Consider the following 22,168-nt stretch of genomic DNA (forward strand, 5'->3'; position numbering starts at 1 on the left):
ATTTTCTGACAATATGGTTCTTGAAGGCCTTATTTATCTTAGCTTTATCATACCATAGATATGCATGCCATCCAAACGCATTATTAAAACCTTCCAGATCCAAGACATCCGTATCTTCAAGAAGTAACCAATCTTTTAACCAGCAGAAAGCTGCAGCTTCATAATACAACCTTAAATCTGGCAGGGCAAAGCCCCCTCTTTCTTTCGCATCTGTTAATATTTTAAATTTGATTCTGGGCTTTTTGCCCTGCCAGACAAATTTAGAAATATCTTTCTGCCACTTCCGAAAGCACTCTGTCTTGTCTACAATCTGCAGTGTCTGAAACAAAAATAACATTTTTGGCAATACATTCATCTTGATGGCAGCTATTCGGCCTAACAAAGAAAGATTTAGTCTTGACCAACTATCCAAGTCTCTCTTAATCTCTGACCAACATTTTTCATAATTATCTTTAAATAAACTCAGATTTTTTGCTGTTATGTTTACCCCTAGGTATTTAACTTTTTTAACCACATTTAGTTCTGTCTCTTTCTGAAGCTGTTCCAACTCAGTATCTGTCAAGTTTTTCCCCAAAACTTTAGTTTTTTGCTTGTTTAACTTAAATCCTGCCACTCGACCAAAGTTTTGAATCAGTTGTAGTACTCTTTTCAAACTAGACTCCGGCTCCTGTAATGTCAGAACTAGGTCATCTGCAAAAGCTTTAAGTTTATATTGTTTCGCTCCGACCTGAATCCCTTCCACCAACCGGTCCCCCCTAATCATATTCAGGAGCACTTCCAGAACCGAAATAAACAGTAATGGGGAAATCGGGCAGCCTTGTCGTGTACCTTTTTCAATTTTAAACTCTTCTGTAACCACATTGTTAACTATCAGTTTAGCCTTTTGTTCTGAATATATTGCCTCAATCCCGTTCTCAAACCCCCGTCCCACTCCCATTTCTTTTAAATTCCCCTTCATAAATTTCCAAGATATGTTGTCGAAGGCTTTCTCCGCGTCTATAAAAATTAAAACTGCTTTAGTGTTTATGTTTGTTTGTAAAAGTTCCAATATGTCTATAATGTTCCTCGTGTTAGTAAACATATGTCTGCCCGGGAGAAAGCCTGCCTGGTCTTTATGGATTATCTCACTTAAAACTTTCTTAAATCTTCGTGCCAAAACATCTGCAAATATTTTGTAATCCACATTTAAAAGGGAGATGGGACGGTAGTTCTTGAGTTGTGTCTTTTCAGTTTCTGACTTTGGAATCAATGTGATAAATGCTTCTTTCCACGATTCAGGCGCCTTCTTCCCCTCCATTATTTCATTACTGACCTCCAACAAAGGTTGTATCAAATAATCCTTCAATGTCTTATAGTAGTTAGAGGTCAGTCCATCTGGCCCTGGTGATTTGCCCTGTTTCAGACTCTGGATGGCCTGTTCAATCTCTTGTCGTGTTATTTTGCCATTCAAAATTATTCTATTTTCTTCTGACAGCTTTGCTAATCCATTTCTCTCCAAAAATTGTGTAATCTCTATTTCATCTTGTGGCCCTTGAGTGTATAACTTTTTAAAATACCTCTGGAAGCACTTTCTAATCTCTCCCGGGTTCTGAATGTTCCTTCCTTCAACCTCTAAGTTTGTTACTGTATTTAATCTTTGTCTCCTTTTCAACTGCCAGGCTAGCAGTTTCCCACATTTGTTTGCCGATTCAAAAGTTTTTTGTTTCATTATTTTAATCTTCCATTCTATTTCCTGATTTATCAGTTTGGAATATTGTGCCTGATAAAGTTTAATTTCTCTCAGAATCGGTTGGGACTTCGGGTTAGATCTTAACTTCTTCTCCAACTCTTTGATACTTTCCAGAATTTTATCTTTCTTTTCATTTTGCAGTCTTTTCTTTAAAGAATTCTGTTGAATCAAGAACCCTCTCATCACAGCTTTACTTGCATCCCAGATAGTTCTTTTTTCCACCGTAGTGTTCAAATTAATCTCAAAATAGTCCTTTAAAGTTTTTTGGGCCTTCTTTACAATTCTTTGGTCTCTAAACAGGCCATCATTCATCTTCCATCTAAAGGAGCCGGTTGGGATCAATGTCATATCCATTCTCAAGGCGTTATGGTCGGAGCATGTTTTAGGGCAGATTTTCACCTTCCTCACCTTAGGTGCCAGACTTCTAGTTATCCATATTTGGTCGATTCGTGTCCAAGTCAGTTGAGCTTCAGAAAAGAATGTTCCTTCTCTTCCCAAGGGGTTTCTAACTCTCCAGATGTCAACCCAGTCCATATTGTCAGTCATTTCAAAAAAGGTCTTAGGTAGTCTTCCCTCTTTAGTAATGTTCTGGTTCTGTGACTTATCCATATTTGTTGATGCGACCCCGTTCATGTCCCCCATCATGATGACGTTGTTGTAATCCAGATAATCCAGCATGGTCTCGTGCAACTTCTTATAAAAATCCGATTTACCTTCATTTGGAGCATAAATTCCTAATATCAAAATTTTTTCTCCTTGATACTGTACTTCTATTGCGAGGATTCTTCCACTTTCATCTTTAAAAAGAAATTTTGGTGAAAGGCTCTCTTTTGCATAGATCACTACACCTCTCTTTTTAACTGTATCCGATGATATAAATTCTTGACCAAGCCTTTTATTTATTAACACCTTTCTATGGAGCCTAATCACATGTGTTTCTTGTAAGCATATAATGTCCAATTGTTCCTTTTTTAAAATATGAAAAATTTTAGACCTTTTTTCAGGACTGTTACAGCCATTTATGTTCCAGCTCAAAAGCTGCAGAGACATCCTGGATAGGTCTGGTTATTCTTTCTGGGGTGGTACCTTGTTCTCCGGTCCTTGAGGATCCGAGGGGGCGGGCTCCCCTGGAAGTTCTGGCGCTGGCAATCCAAGTCCTTTGTGGAGGTCTTCTCCGTGTGCTCCCAAAAACTTGTCTCTATCTTCCACTGTTTTGATTTTGATCTTTCTCCCTCTGTAGGTAAAGGATAATCCTTGTGGAAACTCCCACCTGAAGATAATTGCGTTGCTTCTCAACAGTCTTGCCAATTCCGTGTAGTTAGATCTAAGGTCCAGCAACTGCTTAGGAATGTCCTTGTAGATTTCAATTTTCTTGCCCAAAATGCCTAGTGACTTTTCGTAGTGCAGGCCCAAAATCTTGTCCCTTTCCTCCTTTGATCTCAGTGTTATCAAACAATCTCTGGGCTTCTCTGTCCTTCTGACTCTGCCAAGCCTGAAAGCAGATACGATTTTAAAGTCTTTTTCCTCTAACTTCCAAAACTTGGCAAATTCCTTAGTTAGAAATTCAATAAAATTATCTTCTTCCACCTCTGGTATTGACCGTATCCTCAAGTTGGTCTCCCTGTTTCGCAGTTCTGTCATCGAAAAGTAAGTCTGATGTTCTCCAACTTGTTTGCTGAGTGGTCTTAATTCTTTCTCAAGTTCTTCCAGTCTTTGACTAGTATCTTCAGCCAGTTTACGATTTTCACCTACAGCCTCCTTTAATTCTCCAATAGACTGGGCATTCTGTGCAACTTGTCCAGTCAGCTTATTCAAGCTTTCTGTGTTCTGTTCAATTTTAGCTGTATGCAAATCAGCCTTCTTGTCCAGAGCCTCCAGTTTCTCCAAAATTTTCTCCAAGACAGAGCTACTTGTCCCTGAAGCCATATCTCCCAGGTGCAGCTCCTCTGTCTCACCCTCCCCTGCCTGTATTAGGGAGGCCGCCTCTATGTCTGGAGGCAAAGTGGAAGGCAAGGCCGGCACAGAAGATCTACGCTGTGAGGCTGCAGATAAAGTTAGAGTTGTTTGTTTGGTCCTTCCTCTTCTCCTTGCGCCACTCATTCCAAAGTTATCTGTAATCCAAGGTCAATCCAAGTTGTTCCCATGAGAAAGCAGAGTCCCAGATACAATAGTCAAACAGAGGCCGGGAAAGGGAAAGTAAAACAAAGTCACTGCTGTAAATCCAAAATCCTCTAGAGGGAGCTTAATACGTCTTCAGGGAAAAGATCAAATCCAATACGTCTTCAGGGAAAAGATCAAATCCAAGTTAAACTTATAAGTTTAAATCCATGTCCATCGCCTCCACAATGTATTATTTTTAGCAGAGTAAAACTTAAAGCAAAACAGTGTTTCTTACAGTGCCTTGACTGCAACAGTTTCAAAGTATCCAGTTCCAACTCAGAATGTTTCAAAACCTGAATTCAATGTATCCAAAGTTGCAAACTGGTGTTCATCCAGGCAGCTCCAGCACCAGAGATTCTTATTTATTTTGTAATCCACTGGTGCCACAGAAGAAGGATATCAATGCACCCCCAATATGACCAGCAAAAGTCAATAGCTCAAAGTCTTTCACTCAGAAAACTGCTTTAACAGGGTGCCAGCATTTAGTTAGCGCATAACTTTTTGTCTCCACTCCTCCTGCTCTTTGCTTAAAGTTCAGTATAGCGGGAGATGGGCTTCCTGCTTATCCTCACTCCGTTTTCAGCCAGATTTCAACTTTTTTTAAAAAAGTTTTAAAAGTTTCAGAGAGTTCTCAAAAAGTTTCAGAAAGTTGACAAAAGTTTCAGAAAGTTTTCAATATCCAAATTTACTCACGGGTTGTAGTTTCCAAAGTTCAGAAAAGTTGCAGGAAGAAAGGACAGCGCTGACCGGCCACAGCAACGCGGCTTCACTTCGCTGTTTGCGCAACGACCCACAGCGCCGCTACCCCCTCCGCGATCCGGAGCCCCTTACGGGGTCCCTTCAGCGTTTTGGGGGCTGCTTCTGGCGCCCGCCGGGTCCCGAGACCACAGGCTTCTGCCACCTGTGGTTTTCCTGAATGGGTCTCCGCTTCGCCGTAGCGGACGACCCGTTTACAGCGGAGCTCCCTTCTCCTTACTCGGAGAAGGCAGCCATTACCGGTCGCGCCGCCTCCGGAAGTCAACATTTGTATATTTAATGCATTTTTTAAACTGCTAGAGTATTTATCATATGTCAATTTAGATATTATATTTCCTTTTTAAAAAAAAAATTAAAAATGTACTCTAATAGCTCTAAAGATCTCTCATATCTTACAGAAATGAAAACATATTTCAAATACAATCAGTCTAAATGACTTGTGATTTTTGTTTTCCTGTTATTTACTTCATTTACATCTTCTTTGCTTCCATTTCCCATTCCCTCCTCCCTGCACGACAACATGAGAAAGAAAACTACAAAATATCACTATTCTAAATATCACAGTCGTAGTCTGCCCAGGAAGAGTGCCTCTTTGGTTTTCATTTTACCAAGCAAATCAGCTTACTACAAATCTTCCTGGTGCAAAAGCCCTCAGCAGGTATCTTGCTATCCCTGATTAAGCACCAATCATCATTCTTCCCCACACTTCAGTCACCTCAATGGGCAACGGAACAGAAATTAATATTTACTGCAACCAGTCCTATCATCCTAGGGGACAATCACATGCACTCCGTTTTTCCCCTGCAAAATGTAATGAACACCATTTCAAATACCATTTTGATGTTATCAATCCTGGTGAGTTGCCCATCTTTCAACCAGTGCCTCAATCAACATCTCTCCCAGCTTAGCAAATCATAAGCAAGCACTACTGATGAAAATCCTTCAATCATTTCTTGCAGGCAGGCATCTTAGACCATAAACTCCCTTTGTCGAGAACAAGATGCACTTTATAAAAGGCATATCAGTTTCTGGCAGCAGAGCAAAGCACCAGAAAGTTGGGCACACACTAGTTAAAATTCTGCTTCTCTTGTTTTTGGGGTTGGGGTATATGCAAGGACACTGTAGTAGTAGCTAGATTATAGCTTAAACCACTCATTCCTTGCAGAGCTCTCCACTTGCAGAATGATGGCACTGAATACAACAGCTGAGTGATCTGAAACTTTAGGGTTTATTTTCAGCCTATGATACAAGCTTACTCTTGCTATTATGAAGCAAGTAATCCTCATCATTTCAGATATATTTGTCATTAACTTTGCTAGTTGTGCAAGCCTCAGTTTATTACCTACATTGCCATCCAACAATAGGAATTGGAGTGATTATAGAATAAAAAACTTATTTGAACTATAGTAAGTCTTTGTATTTTATTTGGACTGTTCATTTAGAAGAAAAAGATGGTCTCATGTATCAAACATGATAAAAGCAATCTTTCTCCTCTGAGTATGATTTAATAGGGTTTTTTTCCATTTAAAAAATTAACAAGGAAATGCAAAGGTAGCAAAATATTAAAAAGTGTAGCCACTTAATTAAAAGAAATAAATGTAATCAAATATAATCCTAGAAGCAAACCATCAAAGAGAGAAGTGATCTGTTTAAGATACATTAGAAGATTGTCATAGTGCAAAAATTAATCAGAATTAGTTTTGGTATCTGAGGTGGCTCAACTGACAGACTAATTGCTCCTGAATCAAACATCACAAAGCTTAGTGTGTAATTTTAATCATTGATGAGCTCCAGGTTAATTATGCTCATGGCATGCATACAGTCCAAAATTCCTTTGAAATAAACTGATCACAAAAGCATGAAAACCTAATAATTTTCTAATTAGCCCCAAAATGGGCATGTTTACCTTTGCATATGCCATTTTGTACAACCAATACATGCATCCAAGTAGACAATGTATTCATAAAGTCTACCTAAAGTGGTCTAGAAAAAGAAATCTTAAAGTAACTATTTCATCTTCCCCTGCTTGCAAGTATGAGCTAGGATGCAGACTGAGAAATTTCCAAAACTAAATGTTAAGGAATGCCATTATGTTTATAAGAAGAGTAAAAGAAAAAGTTCCACAGTTCTTATGCCTGTAGATTTACATTAGGACATTTGGAACCAGGATCTGTAGTAAACAGCAGTTTAAAAGTATTCCAAGAATGTGCCATGCACACAAGTATGCATGTTATACCTAAACTGGGCTGGTGTTTAATATACATGGAATAATTCTAGGCAAACACAAATCTGGGCTGTCGGTTATCTAATCACCATCTCAGAAAGTCTTTCAGCTACATTTCCCCTTTTGATGATTTTACAGGAACTGATTTGAGGGGTGGGGATTATATCCACCAATCCCCCGCTAAACATAGAGTAAATAGTACGAAACAACAAGTAAGTCCGTCCAGGTAATCTTAACAGTTGCACGCCAACTGTCAGAAACAATGACCACAATACACAACAACTGTAATATAAATCTTTTAGTTCTTAGCTGCTTATCATCAATGTTATATCAGAGGAAGTTGTGCAGTGTGTACATTAATGAACAATAAAATGTTAGAGTTGCTGTATGCATCAGGTGCCTGAAGATATACAAACTTTATTAGTATAACATCTTCAGCATCAAAGTGGGCAGGGCCCCCCTCTATTTTGTGCTCTAGACTATGTACACTAACCTAAAATAGTATTTTTCTCCCTCCCCACTACAACATAAAAGATTTCAGCCCATTTTATAAATTAAAGCTTAAGCTCTTTGTTTCACATCTGTCCTTAAGCACTACTAAATGAACTCAGTTTTCCTCTGCAATACAAACATCACGAAAAATAACAAAAAGAAAGCATTTTTTAAAAGTTGTTATCATATGAGTTCATAAATACGCACCTGCTAACCTGCTTAGTATGTTAAATTGTGTCAGCAATTCACAAGGCCAATGACTTGGATCGTAGAACTCCTTTTCTTCAGAACAGACGGACAATACACCAAAAACCTGCGTTACTAACCTCTGTATTCCTCCTGGAAAAACTCTTCTCTAAACTCTGCTCAGCCAAATTATAAAACCCACCTACAGCCAGCTTTGCTAATGAAAAGGGGGTGCTTTTCTGAACAATAGGAGAATTCCTCTGCATTTAGAATGCAGAGTTCCCATTAGAGCTAAGAATCAGAAATGCCAGTTTACCTCTGTTTTTTTAATTGATATTGTCCCAGCCCTCTTCTACGGTCCAGTGAGACAGTGTTTGTGAAATGATTAAAAAGAACGTGATCTGATCAAGAGGATAGAATAATGGGAAAGGAATGCTAGGTTAGCCACAGTGCAAAGTGCTGGGAAAGAAGACCAAGGGACTTCTTAGCCTATTGTTTTTATTCCCATCTGCTCTTTAGACATCTTAGAACACTTTGATTATTTATTTACTCTGCTAAAAATGGGTTAGAAGTTGCTCACTTATATCAGAATTTGGGAACAAGTTGCAAATCACACACACACACACTCACGCACACACACACACATGCACACATATATATATAGAAAATAAATAAAAATCCTTGAATTATATCAAGTTTCCAAAAGGTCATCACTGTCTCTGCTGTGGCCTTTTCCCCATCCCAGATCCTCTATCAATATGTCATAGTGAGTTAGGCAAAGACAAAAGAGAGGCTCAGTGTGAAAACTGCACATATATCTAATCCTGACAAAGCAATGAATAGGCCTTCACAAGTATAATTATACTTGTTTATTTGTTACCACGTACGGAGAGCTGATGAAAAAATCCATCAAAGTGGTATTATGCAGACACCAAGAGCTTCTTTTCTTTGGTTGCTAAAGCCACATTGAGGCTTAAATTCCTTATTGTTAAATTCAGAAGAAAGGGGGGGATTTTGGTTAGACTTTTTTTTGCATCAGTTGCTGACAGATCTTTTGTATACAGCGCTGTATTATTAGATGCATTAGCTAGAGGCTTGCTCACTCAGCTCACTCATTTTAGACCATACAGGAATCCATAATTATAAAGTACTGTACAGAGTACCTTTTAAACAGGGTGTGGCAGGCATTTGGCTGACCACAAGTCAAACAGATTTAAAAACAGTCCATTTTCTCACAGTTTGGGTATTTAGAATATCCAAAGACAGGTAAAACTACCTGCACAAAAGTAAAGAATGTGCATTCTGAGAGAAATGTTAAGTGTCGAACTGAATATGGTTTTAGATAGTACAAAATATAGTAGAGAGAAAACTTACCATGCTGCTTCTATAATGGAATTCTAGCCTAGCTGCATGTGGGAAGCTTTCTGTACATCCATCTAAAACATGCTTCCAGCACATGAACGAAAACCCTGAAGAACCAAAGTAGCCATTGAAGCAACTGCAACATACTGTGGCAGTTGTATGATACAAGGAAAACATTTTTCAGACCAAAAGTACTAAGTAGCCATTACACTCTAACAGACCCTAAATCAAACAGCTTTACAATAGTATGATTTGAGGGTCCAGGGTTGGGGGAAGGGTGCCAAATATGCTCCCCACCCTTTCACAGAACAGAATTATATCAAAGTAAAAGCAATATGCATAGTTAATGTCTTTGTGAGCTTTCCAATTTAAAACAGAAAAGCTGTAATTTTTCTTTGCTGGCAATCTGGAAACACTCTGGAGTTAATTACAGCTGATTCAAAGTGAACGACACAAACAAAGACCAGTCTATGTCCAGACAATTATACTGCATTAACCAGCTTAGAGCTTCCTGCTGATGTTTCAGGGCTCTTCTATTACACCCTTCTACCTTCCCAGCACGAAAGAAAATGCTTCTGCAAGAAGGAATTAATGAAGAGAACTGCAAAAGAATGTGTGACGACCTCTCCTGACACGGCAAAAACTTTCCACCCATGTCACGACAAAGGGGAGAAGGTAATTAAGTTTGAATAAAGGGATGTAACCAAATATACCGTGCACTTAAAATAGCACTTTAAAAAGAAAACTAGAAAAGTTTGCAAACTGAATCCCAGACTGGCTGTTCAATCACTATATTGTTTCAACGCATTCTCCTTTATCATTCTTAAAGGCTATCTTTTGGCTTTTTAATACTAATATTCTAATGCAAGCTCATGTGACTGATGAGCTCTTCCTCCCTCTCAGGATAGTTTCTTTGTTTTATATACTGAAGAATCAGTGGGAGAGCATGCACGATAGCAAGATAACAGGCTTTGGAATTTTTAATTTAATTATAAGACTGAAATACCATTGCTTTAGTCTCCTGTATTTTCTCCAACTGTTTCCATTAAACCACAGCAATTGCTCTCCCTTTGGGGCAAGAGCAGCAGCTCTCCACTAATCAAACTACTGCAGAGTATGCCTGATTTCTCCTGAGAATCATTTTATAACAAAGGCCTTATTTCTTATATTATCCCTGAAAACATTTAACCTGCAGATTCAGAGTTCAAATCATGTGGCTTGGTCATTAATATTTCACAGTGACGTCAGTCCAGAAAGTGAATCATGATAATTGACAATATCTCTTTCTCATGTTTAGCTGGAGCGCTGGCATTACAAATGAAGTCTAAATACTTAACCTACAGCTAAAAGTCTGGAGTTTTGAAAACACTTCATAGAGCAAAGCAACTTTTTCCTCATTTCTTTCTTTTAGACAAAAGTGCACCTGAATGGCAGTGACCTAGTGAGCTTTAAGCAGTAATCACTTTCCTTTGTCTTATCTATGCAAAGTAGGATTAGGGTTACAATGATGACTGCTTAATCCCTTTGATTTTCCTTTACTAAATAAATATTAATCTACAAATCAATCAAGCCCTTTATTGTATTGCACACAACATACTCCATGAAAGGTTATGTAAATTACAGTCATTTTTACAAGCATGTTCTGAAAAGAGCTCCATGTTTCTCTTTTCACTCCAAAATCTGTATTAGATTTGAAAGTTCAAGTTAATAATCCTGCCCAACACAAAAGCTTAAGCACCACAGGATCAATTAGGTCTTATTTATTTCCTTTAAAATCCACTACATTTATTATTTTGGAATTTATTGGTCACATTTACTATGTTTATTCAAATATCAATGACCTCCATTTGTAAAACCGTCACAATTTAATCTATTTCATTGCATCCAATATTAGTATACATCATATACTGTGCTGCCCAATCCTAATCATATTTACTCAGAAGTACATACCACTTACTGAGAAGTAAGTACCACTGAAATAATCAGATTTTGCCATCAAGTAAGCATGCATAGGGTTGAAGCTTTAAAGGACGTTAACAATTGTACACGTTAAAAGAGAAAATATAGTGCTTTCACCTGTCACTTAAATTAGCAATTTTCTGTGCTAAGCATGCATACTAAGACATAGGTTCCATTTGGTTGAGTGAGGCATGTATCTGAATACATATGTTTAGGGTCAGAATGAACAAATAATTAATATCAGAAGCTGAAACAGCAACGCCTTCATAACTGTATTTACTATGTAAATATGAAACAATAAATATTTTGACATAATTGCCTATCACCATCCTAAATATCATAAACTCGTTTATTCAAAACCATTGCAGATTTGATTAGGCACACAGGTTAAGTTTACTAAGACTAATAATACACAGAAGAAAAAGAAAATACTTTTTAAAGCATTTAGTGCTATATAACAATACTGTAGTAGTTTTCTTCCAAAAAATAATCATCAGATATTTAAGTAAGCACTGCAATTCTTGCGTAATTAGCAATACTGCAATGCTAGTAAAGATCATAATGGAGCAGAATATAGAAGAGGCTTTTAAGTACAATACAGAAGATTGTACAAAATGAAAGTAATGATACCACTTATGACTGGAGCATTGCCATACTTAAGGAGCAAGTCCACAAGGAACTGTTCCTGTAGAGTCCCTAGAAATGAATGGGAGTTGTGTTCAATGGCACAGGTTTCAGTAGAACCTAACATATGCCACTGTGCACTGGACTGTAGCATTCAATCTGATTTCATATTAGACATCTAGCCTGTCACTAGAATAAGGTTTTAAACAAAGCTTAGCCATTCATAAGCCACCTATTGTTCTAGAATAATCTAGTGGCAAATTTTGTTTGGATAGTGAAAGATCAGCTGGGACATTTGTTTTTATTATGCAAAGCCTCTTGTCATTTTTTCCAGTGCAAGTTAATTTGACTGCTCTGCATAAGTGAAGTGAACAATTCAGTAATTAACTTTTGTGTTTTAAAATGTATGAACTTTAATTAGTTTTCATTATAAACAAACAAACGTCAGCCGTAATTATGAGCTCCTTGCTTTAACTACATATTATCCCTTTTCAAACAAACTTGATGTCAGACAAATTAAAATCAAGGAGCCAGCAATTTTGAGTTGAATTTTACATGATCTGTCAGTAACTTGATTACTTAACTTCAATATCATTACATGAAAAGTATTTCTGTAAAAATAATTACAGGAATTCTAACAGGAGACAGATTTAATTGTATTGATTCAAAAGATACATGCATATAAGAACCGCATTTAAGCAGCAATGCTATCTTAAATCTACAGTTACCATTCCAATGAAAATAAAAATGCCCCGGTATAAAAAAGACCATTTTCGAGTGATATCTGCTACTACCAGATATAAAACTAACTAAAATAGTTCTTTAGTCCATCATCTTTATACTTTAAGCAACAAAATATCAATGTGCAACAACTTCAAGGCATAAAGACTTGGAGGTTTATTTACTGACTAGTGTATCTATTAAGACTAGGAACAAGTGGAGCTGTCAGGGCATAATGAAGGTAAATGATTAGTTAGCACTGAGGCTGAGCTCTTCTTCAATGCAATAAGAGTTAATTAAAGTTTACCACCAAACATCAACCAAAGCAGGATGTTGATCAGGTTTCAGCATTAAGTGCAAACAGACAATGGTTGGCAGCAATTAGTACAGCTATCAAATGACATGCAACAATAATTATACATTTAAAACATCCCAGTGTCTGGTGGGGAAGGAGAATCTCATCAGTCCCCTTTGACTATGCATACCAAAAGAGCAGGAAACAGGTATCAGATATTTCACACTGTAAATCAATAGAACTGAACATACACACCCTAAAAGTACACAAGTATGGTATCTGAAAATAACATGAAATAGAAGAAATGTAGAGGCTACTTGTTAGAAAGATAAGTTCTGGTTAGACAAAATAAATTACTCTGCTGATCGAGTTCAAAATGGCACATAAGAAGGCAGGCAAGTGCTTAAGGTTTAAAGACCATTGTGGCCATTTTATTCAAAACTCCTACACGAGAGGCAAGGTAACTTGGCAGGTCCAGTTCTAGCTGTTAAAGCTCACTGTCACAGATGGAACACTCTTGAAAACGCAGCATCTAGCTGCACAACCAAAGAAACCTACGCCAGAACATAGATATTACATCTGGTTGGAATCAACGGCATATTGCATGAACAGAAATACTTTTCTACTCATGCAAGGTGCCCCCCCCCCAATTTTACTGATTCCTTCATCCCACTGCAGCTGGTCGAACCATATCACACACTATTCACAAGAGTCTCCTCACCCTCAAAAGTAAATTTTCCAGGGCAGTAGGGAACTGCATGGAGGAGGATGGAAAAAAGTTTCATTGTACAAGTGAAACTCTGATCACACTTCTGGTTCCAACTAAGCCAGCTCCCAAGGTGCTGTTGCAAGCCGTTTGCTTACAAATGCATGCAGTCAGAATCCTACTTGCTCTTAATCCTACTTGCTCTCAAACCTGTTTTTTCTTTCAAACCGCTTGGCTTAAAACCCCCCCAAAAAACCTCTCTGCTTTTCACCCCTAATTATTGTTATTCCAACTATAAACAAGGTAAGACACAATCCACCTTTAGGCTCAGTTGCCAAAGCTAGTCCCTTTCTCGAATGAGGTGTTAGATTGAGTGGTTGCCAGCAATTCCAAGCACTATTGGGTGGAAATGATTTTCTGAATTCATTTCAGTCTGGATTGTTGCCTACATTTGGAGCTGAAACTGCCTTGGCTGCCCTGATGGGTGACCTGCACTGAGAAAGCCAAAGGAAATGCAACTCAGTTGATTATTCTGGATCTATTGGCATTTTTTGACACCAGTGATCATTGTATTCTTCTAGATAGGTGCTCTGGGTTGGGAATTGAAGACATTGTTTTTCAGTTGCTTTTTTCCTACCTGGAGGATGGATTACAGAAGCGGGCATTGTGGGATGTCTACCCCATAACTTTAATATTATGGGATGTCTAAGGATTCATCTGCCCCTTATGTTGTTCGACATTTATAGGAAGGTGTTGAATGAGTATTATAGAGCTGGATGTCATCAATATGCTGGTGACCCAAGTTATTTCTTGGCAAGCTGAGTCAGGTGAGGCAGAAGTGCCAGTCTGATATTTAGAAACAAAAATAGAGTGGGAAAGGGTCAATAAATGGACACTTAGTCCTGAGAAGATGGAGGTGATCAGCAGTGGAGGTGATCAGCAGTGTGTCTACCCAGGCAGCCAACTGTGAATTGTGCGGTTCAAGTAGACTCAGTGACATAAAGGATCTTCTATCATTTGAGGCTGATAAGCCAACTGTCATCCCTCCTAGTCAGAGATAGCCTAACCACAGTTGTTCATGACCTGGAAACTTCACAGATGGATTACTGCAAAGGGCAGCATTTGAAGACAGTTTGGAAACTGCAGCTAGTTCAGAACACTGAGCTGGGTTGCTGTCCACTGAGATCTTTCACCAGAGTTCTTTTTCTGGGTTTCACTGCTCTCTGACATGCAGCAGGTGGCAACTGCAGAGGGACCCTTTTCGAGATGGTTCCTCTCCTGAAAGAGTCCTGCTTATAGACCTCACTACTGTCTTTTAGTCACCAAGGAAAACGTTTCTATTTTCTAGACTTCTAACAAGTCTTTAACTTCCTTAAGCATTCTTTAATGCAATTTTATCATTTATTTCAGTTTGCCGTCTTTTTGAGTTTTGTTGTTTTAGCTCATTGTTTTGATTTGATGTTTGAATGCTTTATTACTATCATATCATAGCTTAGATTATCCTCCCCCCCTTCCTACACTGTTGACCATCTTGAGAACATATCTGTGTCGAAGGAGAGCAATATAAATTGTGTTGGTAAATAAATAAATAAATACACCATTTGTGTGGTCATTATGTTGGTCTCAACAAAAAATGAGGATACAGATTTGCATAAAATTTGCATATGCTTGTGTGTGATTGTGTGAGTGTAGATAGACACACATTTGTAAACAATTACTGTTATTTAAATACAAAATATCTCATCATAGTGGAATAGATTCTGACTGGGTGACCTATGTGCGTGCTCAGCCTGCTGTTCTGGAGCTCACTTTTGATGGGAAACTTCAAAGCCTCCGCTTCTTCTTCTTATTGTTATGAACAATATTGTGAGACAAAGATGGATAGCCAAAGGTGGCTAAATATTCATCATCAAGTTCCAGACATTCAGCTCTGACCATTCTTGAATCTATCTTCAGTCCAAAGGAGTGGAAAAGTAACCATTTAGTAATAAGAATGAGGGCTAACCAGATGAAGCTATCTACTGCTGGCTAGGCTAACAAATATTATTTCAACTCAGCCCAAAGAATATACACAGCAAAACTGCTCAACGGTCACAAATGTTTGAGAAACAATCTACATGAAAAACTCCTGTAGATGCTTTATCATTTGATCTCTGCAACAAGGTTGTCACATTCTTTTCCATCAAGGCTCCTATGCTTTCAGGTACTGAAATTCTAAAACCTTGGATAATTAGTCACTGCTGAAGAATAAATCACACTTAAGAGCTACCACAGCTGCATGCTCCTGGCGCTGTGCAGTTGTGAATATGAAGCAAAGGTGCATAACTCCAGGACGGTGCTTATGTGTTTCCACTACCAAATGATCACCATCTGAACTGCCACTTTACCTGTCACATTTCAAATGGCAAGCCTAGGAATTAGCATTTGGGCCCTGACAAAGGCGGCACACAATTCACATTAGTTAAAGGTAAAGGTCCAGTCGTGGACAACTCTGGGGTTGCGGCGCTCATCTTGCTTTATTGGCCGAGGGAGCCAGCATACAGCTTCCGGGTCATGTGGCCAGCATGACTAAGCCGCTTCTGGTGAACCAGAGCAGCATGCGGAAACGCCGTTTACCTTCCCGCCAGAGCGGTACCTATTTATCTACAGTGGTACCTCAGGTTACAGATGCTTCAGGTTACACGATTTCGGGTTGCACACTGCACCGAACCTGGAAGTACCGGAACGGGTTACTTCCAGGTTTCGGTGCTCGTGCATGCCACACTTTGCACATGCACAGAAGCGCCAGCACGCGGTGCTGCGGGTTGCGAATGGTGCGGGTTGTGAATGTGCCTCCCGCACGGATCACGTTCGCAACCCGAGGTTCCACTGTACTTGCACTGCGTGCTTTCGAACTGCTAGGTTGGCAGGAGCAAGGACTGAGCAAAGGGAGCTCACCCCGTCGCGGGGATTCGAACCGCTGACCTTCTGATCGGCAAGCCCTAGGCTCTGCGAAAGAATGGATAGATACCGAGAGCTGCTTCACACTTAAAAAATAAATAGTCAAAAAGGTAGTGTACGTGACTTGAGCTTCTTCTTTCCCTGCTTCTGTTATGACATAGGAAGTAGGGTGGGTTGCCCCTACTGCTTCTTTGTAACATACAAGTCAGCCTTAAGGAGGCCAGTCTCTCAACTGCACTGGAAAAAGAGTCTGGGCTCCATTGGAGCCAGATGAAAGTTGGTCCGCAATATAAAGAAAGGGAGCTACACCATGGAAATGTTTAGATACTGTGAATTAAAAATTCAGAGAGAGAAAAATATCCATAGGAAGTAAGAATGATAAATGTCATTCAACTCTGATGGTTCTTTTGTTACACTACCTCCCACAGATGTCCTAATAGAATTAACTCTCAAATGAAAGCTGAAAAGTCACTAAGATGCAGTTTCTCAGAATGTAAAAGATATTCTGCATTTTAACATGATGGCATAGAGCTAAACTAAACTAAACAATTGCTGAACTGCAATAAGACCAGGCTGTGATGTTGTATATCAGTCATTTTACTGGAACGTGTAAATTTGCATCACTAAATTTAGTTAACACAATGCCTCACTATTTTACAGTTATGGGGCTGCAGCCGAGGGCTGTGTGACAGAAATTATCCCTTCTCCCCCCACCCCTCAACAACAAACTTCATTTTCCCAACTAATTCTGTTATGCTTGGGATTTGTGCACAGAGTTTGCTAATCCAAGTATTTCCCTAGAGCTGCATTTAAGCTATAGCCCACTCCCAGCACAAAAGTGTCTCCAAAAGCCCTTTCGCCCCCTTCAGCACTCATACGCTCATTGGTCCTGACATTTTCACTTCAGCCATGACAAATGAGCTGATAGCAGTGATCAGATTGCACACAAGTACTGCTTTATCTAAAGACGTATCATTAACTCTCATCACTATCTTCCACTATGATTCTTCTTTTGTTAAATTTGTTGTGAAAATGAAAGTCAGTTTTAACATATCTAAACCTAAGTAAACACAAATAAGCTTCACTAAATAAGAAAAGGGCAGATATGGACAGGATCAGAACATGACTACTATTAACTAAATGTTTCTCAAGGGACTTAAGTAACTGTACTCAACCTCTGCCCTAGTGCAAACATGCCAGTTAAAAGTCTTCTACATGCCCCTTCCCCCATTTTTAAAGACACATAAATAAAGTGAATCAATCAAACATGCCTAGTAAATTAGGGAACCACTTTTCTGACTCTTAGGATGACATTAGCTATCTTTTTGTAATGTAACTTCACTTGCATTTTCTATAAGTAAACTTTCTCATTCCAGCTTTGGTAAAATCAGTTCATCCCTCTAAATTAGCAATTGCAGCACCAAAGCTAAAATGTTATGAAAGAAAATCACTAGGTCCAGAATAAACAGAGCAATTTTTCCATCAAGGCAGAAGAACCTAAGTCCCAGTTACAGAGTTCTCATTGAATCTAGAAGCTTTGCAAAGTATTTGTTGTAACTTCTCCTAGCAATTCAACTGAGAATAAACATAGAGACAGAGTCAACTGTAACACAACAGATCTTGGGAATGGAGGTCATGCTTTGAGGTAAAGTGCTATTCACTTCTGGACCATGCAAGAAGCTCTTTATCCCTGTTCTTATTGGAATCAGTTCCCCTTACTAGAGCAAGAACAAAGCCAAGTGCTCATGTGTGGTTTATGAATAAATCAGAGGTGAGCCACTTTAAGTGCCGCCCGTGATTTTCCTGTTGACAGTGAGCACTTAAACAGGCTTCTAGGACCAGCAACTCCTGGCAAATCTTAATAGTTCCTAATCTGCACCCTGCTTCATTTCAGACAAGAAGTGATTCACCCTATTTTTCCTCGTCTTCACCTCTTGAATAACTTTTGTGCCACCTTCCTAAAAACAGGACTGTCCCATTTCACATGTCAAAACTGCATAAATAAAGCAGATCTTATATAGGAAAATCAACTACTGCTAGTAAAATAAATAAATACTATGAATTGCAGCCCATGTAATTAACAAACTATTATACCACTTAAAATTTCAATCACAAACTATGTTAACATTTCTCATAATTCTTGAAATAGAATGAATATTGTAAATCCTTTCAATGTACTACTGTCAACTGGTTTTAAAATCGAATACAACATCCTGAGAACCCTATGTTTTAAATAACAAAAATGAAGAGTCGGGATGAATGCTAACACGTCAGAAGATAGTCTTTAATTTACAGCATTGATGACTAGGGCAAACTATTGCAACATACAAGAAATGAACAGAATGCTCTGAGCTCATTTTATGGTATTTGACAACACCACTGATTTTAAGACTTAAGGTTCAGCACTGTAGTAATAAAACTAATGTTTGTATTTTAAGTTTTTACATCTTAAACTATGATATTGAACTGCCTCTAAAGCATAAATTATACTTTCAGAATGTAGCCTTAAGAGCTTTACTTCCCAAGGGTTTCATCACATACAACAAAGTGACCATCCTCATCACTTTGGCCCATGATTTCCTACATTTCATAAACTTTACACCACTGTGATGAATCAGAAACTGAACAGAACCTATCAAGGAGAAGCTTGAAGTTCCAACTGCATGAAAAAGACATCCTGATTCAAGTATAGTAGATCAGAGTTTCACTTCAGTGCTACATATACCGTTGACAGATCAAAGATTAAAAATAAAGGGACTTCACCAAGAATGTGCTTCATCTTCTTCAGAGTGATGTAGCATTGAGAAAGAAGGGCCACCAATTCTATTCCATTTGATTGAGTAAAAAAATGAGACTAAACATGAGGCCTAACTGTGTCTCATGGACACGGCTGTAGCAGAGAGCCCAGACGTAAAAGGTCAAACAGTGAAAGTTGTTCTGCACTTTCACCTAGATTTAACAACAGAGCAACTCTAGAAAAGTTTGGTTTTCTTTGTTGTTCTGAGTCCTTTGTATCTTGACCTCAAATTGGATGCAACAGAGAAGACTCTGCCTTTGAAGTTGTAAAGCAGATAATAGTGGGATCTAGGACTGCCAGCTTTTTCTTGGCTCTACTCCTGTGCCACTGAGAGCAACTATGCATTCAGAAATTCAGTTAAGTGAAGTTTTTCCTCACCATTTTATCTCTTTGCATGGGAAAAACTCAAGAAGACCATTTTTGTGTTCTCTTACAGAAACAGGACCAAAATCAAGTAGGATCACAAGCTAGGTGTGGAGTATTGGTAAATCCACCAAAAGTAACGGCCGCTTACCTGCCAGATGGAGGGAAGTGGCAGTTGCAGTCCGGCATGGCTGCCACTGTAGGACAACCTTCAGGCTTCAGCATGGCCGCGGGAGGATACCACGTCCTCCTGCACTGGCCGCGCTGGCTGCTGGGGTTTGCCTGAGATTGCAGTCAATCACAGGTGAACTTGGGGGCACAGTTTAGGGAGTGGACCAAAGGGGAAACTACTTCCCTTTAGTCTGCTCCCTTGTTATAAAAGCCAGCCATGCCCAGGCCTCAGGCATATGGGCTCGCAATCTAGTCCTACATTGCAATACTGTATTACAAAAAGATGTTGAAGGCAAAGTGAATCTCAGTGATTCTAAATTGACTTCTAAATTCAATTATTATATTGTCACTTATACTAGGTTTACACTAGCATGAATGAACTGAATTTACAGCTAATGAAGCAGGCTTTTGATTTTAATTAATTTTTCATGACCTTTTTAGACTTGAACTAAGCATACAAAAGTTAGTTTAAAGGCAAAACATGTCCTAAATATCACGTGATTTTATGTTGTTTTACAATATACAAATGAACTGCCACTTCCATTTATATGACAAAGATGTCTTTCCAGTATCCACATGGTTCATAGGTGAATGAAACCTTCTTATCGCTACCTGAAAAATTGTAAGTTTCTATTCCGTTTCATTTTGATCTGGAACAATATATATAAATAAATGCAGGTTATCAACTCAAATAGGATTCGCCTAAGAATGATGTGGTGGCACATTTACTAACCCAATCAGAAGGAATTAAAAGCACATTTTAAAAAAATCAACATCCAAAAAGATCTTCCTTTATTGGAAAGTTAGAGGGAGGATAGAGGCCTACTACAAGGTTGCAGTTGACCGCAGCAGACCATGGAGAAAAGCAACATGGTGGCAGAAGAAATAGTGGATATTTTGCATATTGCAAGGATGCCTTCCTGCAACACTGTACATCTTAAGGCTGGTGTTGAAACCTTTACTTTCTAAGCTATGATCTAAATACTGGTATATATATAGCTAGCTGCTCATTAAGAAGAGAGTTTGGCTGCATTGGCAGTGGTCAGCATTGCAGACTCCCAGGCAATATAGAATGGAACAGCCTATTGCGTCCAGGCTTTGAGGCAAGAAAGACCAAGGGAGTAATAAAGTGAATCTGTAAACATAGAGGATGGTATGTGTAATACTTAAATACTGTTGCAACTGCACACATTTTTATTCTATTAACACCTGGTACATCAAGAGTTAACTAACAATTATCCAGTGTTAATTGTCTGTATCCCTTGTCTCTGTCTCTTCCAACCTTAAAGGGTGTTTGTTTGTTTGTTTTGGATTTTTCGTCATGCATAAAGTTTAGGATAAAGTATCACAGATATAGTAATCACTTGGCTACGTGTTCAAATCTACATCATAATGTGAATATCTGAATTTCCCTACATAAACAAGAACTGAACTATTAGATCATCAAATAATAGAATTGTAGAGTTGGAAGGGACCCTGAGGATCATCTAATCCAACCCCCTGCGATGCAGGAATATAGGGATCTAACCTACAAGCTTTGTGTTACCAGCACTAGTCTAACCAACTGAGTTATCCAGTGTTGTACTGTCTTTCACTGATAGAAAATGAACCAAACAGAAAACATTTGTCAAGCTGGAAACAAGCTAGAACTGATCCAGAAAACATAATGGGTTGACTCCTAGATAATGTCTCTGCTGCAAGATGTCTAACCAAAGCGTATCTGTTCTTTCTTCTTATCTGATTCTTGCCTGTTTGTCAGAAACAAGGGAAATGGTTCTTCAAAATATAGTCACATGATTTACTCGACAGTACACCTATAATCCAGCAAAGACCAGGGTTCAAATCCTAACGTAGTCCTGAAGCTCAATGGATGACTCTCCCAGACTAACCTACCTCACAGGGTTGTTTTGAGAATAAAAGGAGTAGAGGGAGAGCAGTGTACTGTATGCCATTTTGAGCTGCTTTGAAGATAGCTGGGGTAGAAATGTCATAAATAAATTTGATTAGGTGATCCTGGAAGGCAAGTGGGAAGAGAGAAAAAATGGAAGAAGAAACCAAATTCATGATGCAATAATTGGGGGGGGGGGAGGCCCTCTGCAAGTGAATACTTCAAACATCTGACAAGAGTAATCTGTCCCTCCCCTAGCAGCCCACTAGGTGAGGATGAATAGGAAAAGAGGGAGGGAGGGAGAAGAGGTTGGCTTGCTCACATCTGTATTATTATTATTATTATTATTATTATTATTATTAACCTTCCTTTATCCAAATATCACAAGCGGTTTCCACAATAAACCCCCCCCCCCCCGTCTATCCCTGCCTTTGGCCCCGGCTGCTGCTGGTATGTGGCCCACAACAGATTATCTATGGCATGATGTGGCCCTCAACAGAAAAATGTCCCCCTGCTATAGGGACTAATATTGCCCACTCAGTTCAGTGACAGCTATGAATATGTTATGCCTGCATGTAAAAAAATAATGATGTTCAGGCAGGTTTTAATCAGTTCCCAGAATTAGAAAAAACATTACAAACAAATTACATTACAAATATTTTTAAACCTGAAAGCTCATTAAAAGGGATGTGCACATTAAATGTGTCTTAAAATGGTAAACATTTTGCTCATAAAACTCAGCTCAACCATTCTTCCAACATAATTCCTTTTTCTTCATATTTTTTTTTTAAGTATC

The 22,168-nt window shown here is 38.7% G+C and overlaps 1 protein-coding gene across 10 annotated transcripts in view; it reads right to left on the bottom strand.

Moving 5' to 3' along the window:
• Positions 1–22,168, bottom strand: part of ZFHX4 (zinc finger homeobox 4) — a 184,151-nt gene that overhangs the window by 153,371 nt on the left and 8,612 nt on the right. Inside the window, exon 1 of one of the 10 annotated variants that reach the window (XM_083450868.1) lies at positions 8,922–9,094. The exons of 8 other annotated variants lie outside the window; for them this stretch is intronic. The gene's annotated coding sequence lies outside the window, so the exon portion shown is untranslated. Of the gene's footprint in view, positions 1–7,568; positions 7,682–8,921; positions 9,095–22,168 lie in introns of those variants that run through there. One more of the 10 variants, XM_083450869.1, reaches the window with a different exon arrangement.

The sequence above is a fragment of the Podarcis tiliguerta genome (genome assembly GCF_965153285.1).
Source record: "Podarcis tiliguerta genome assembly, chromosome: 7".
In the NCBI taxonomy this organism is placed as follows: Eukaryota; Metazoa; Chordata; class Lepidosauria; order Squamata; family Lacertidae; genus Podarcis; species Podarcis tiliguerta.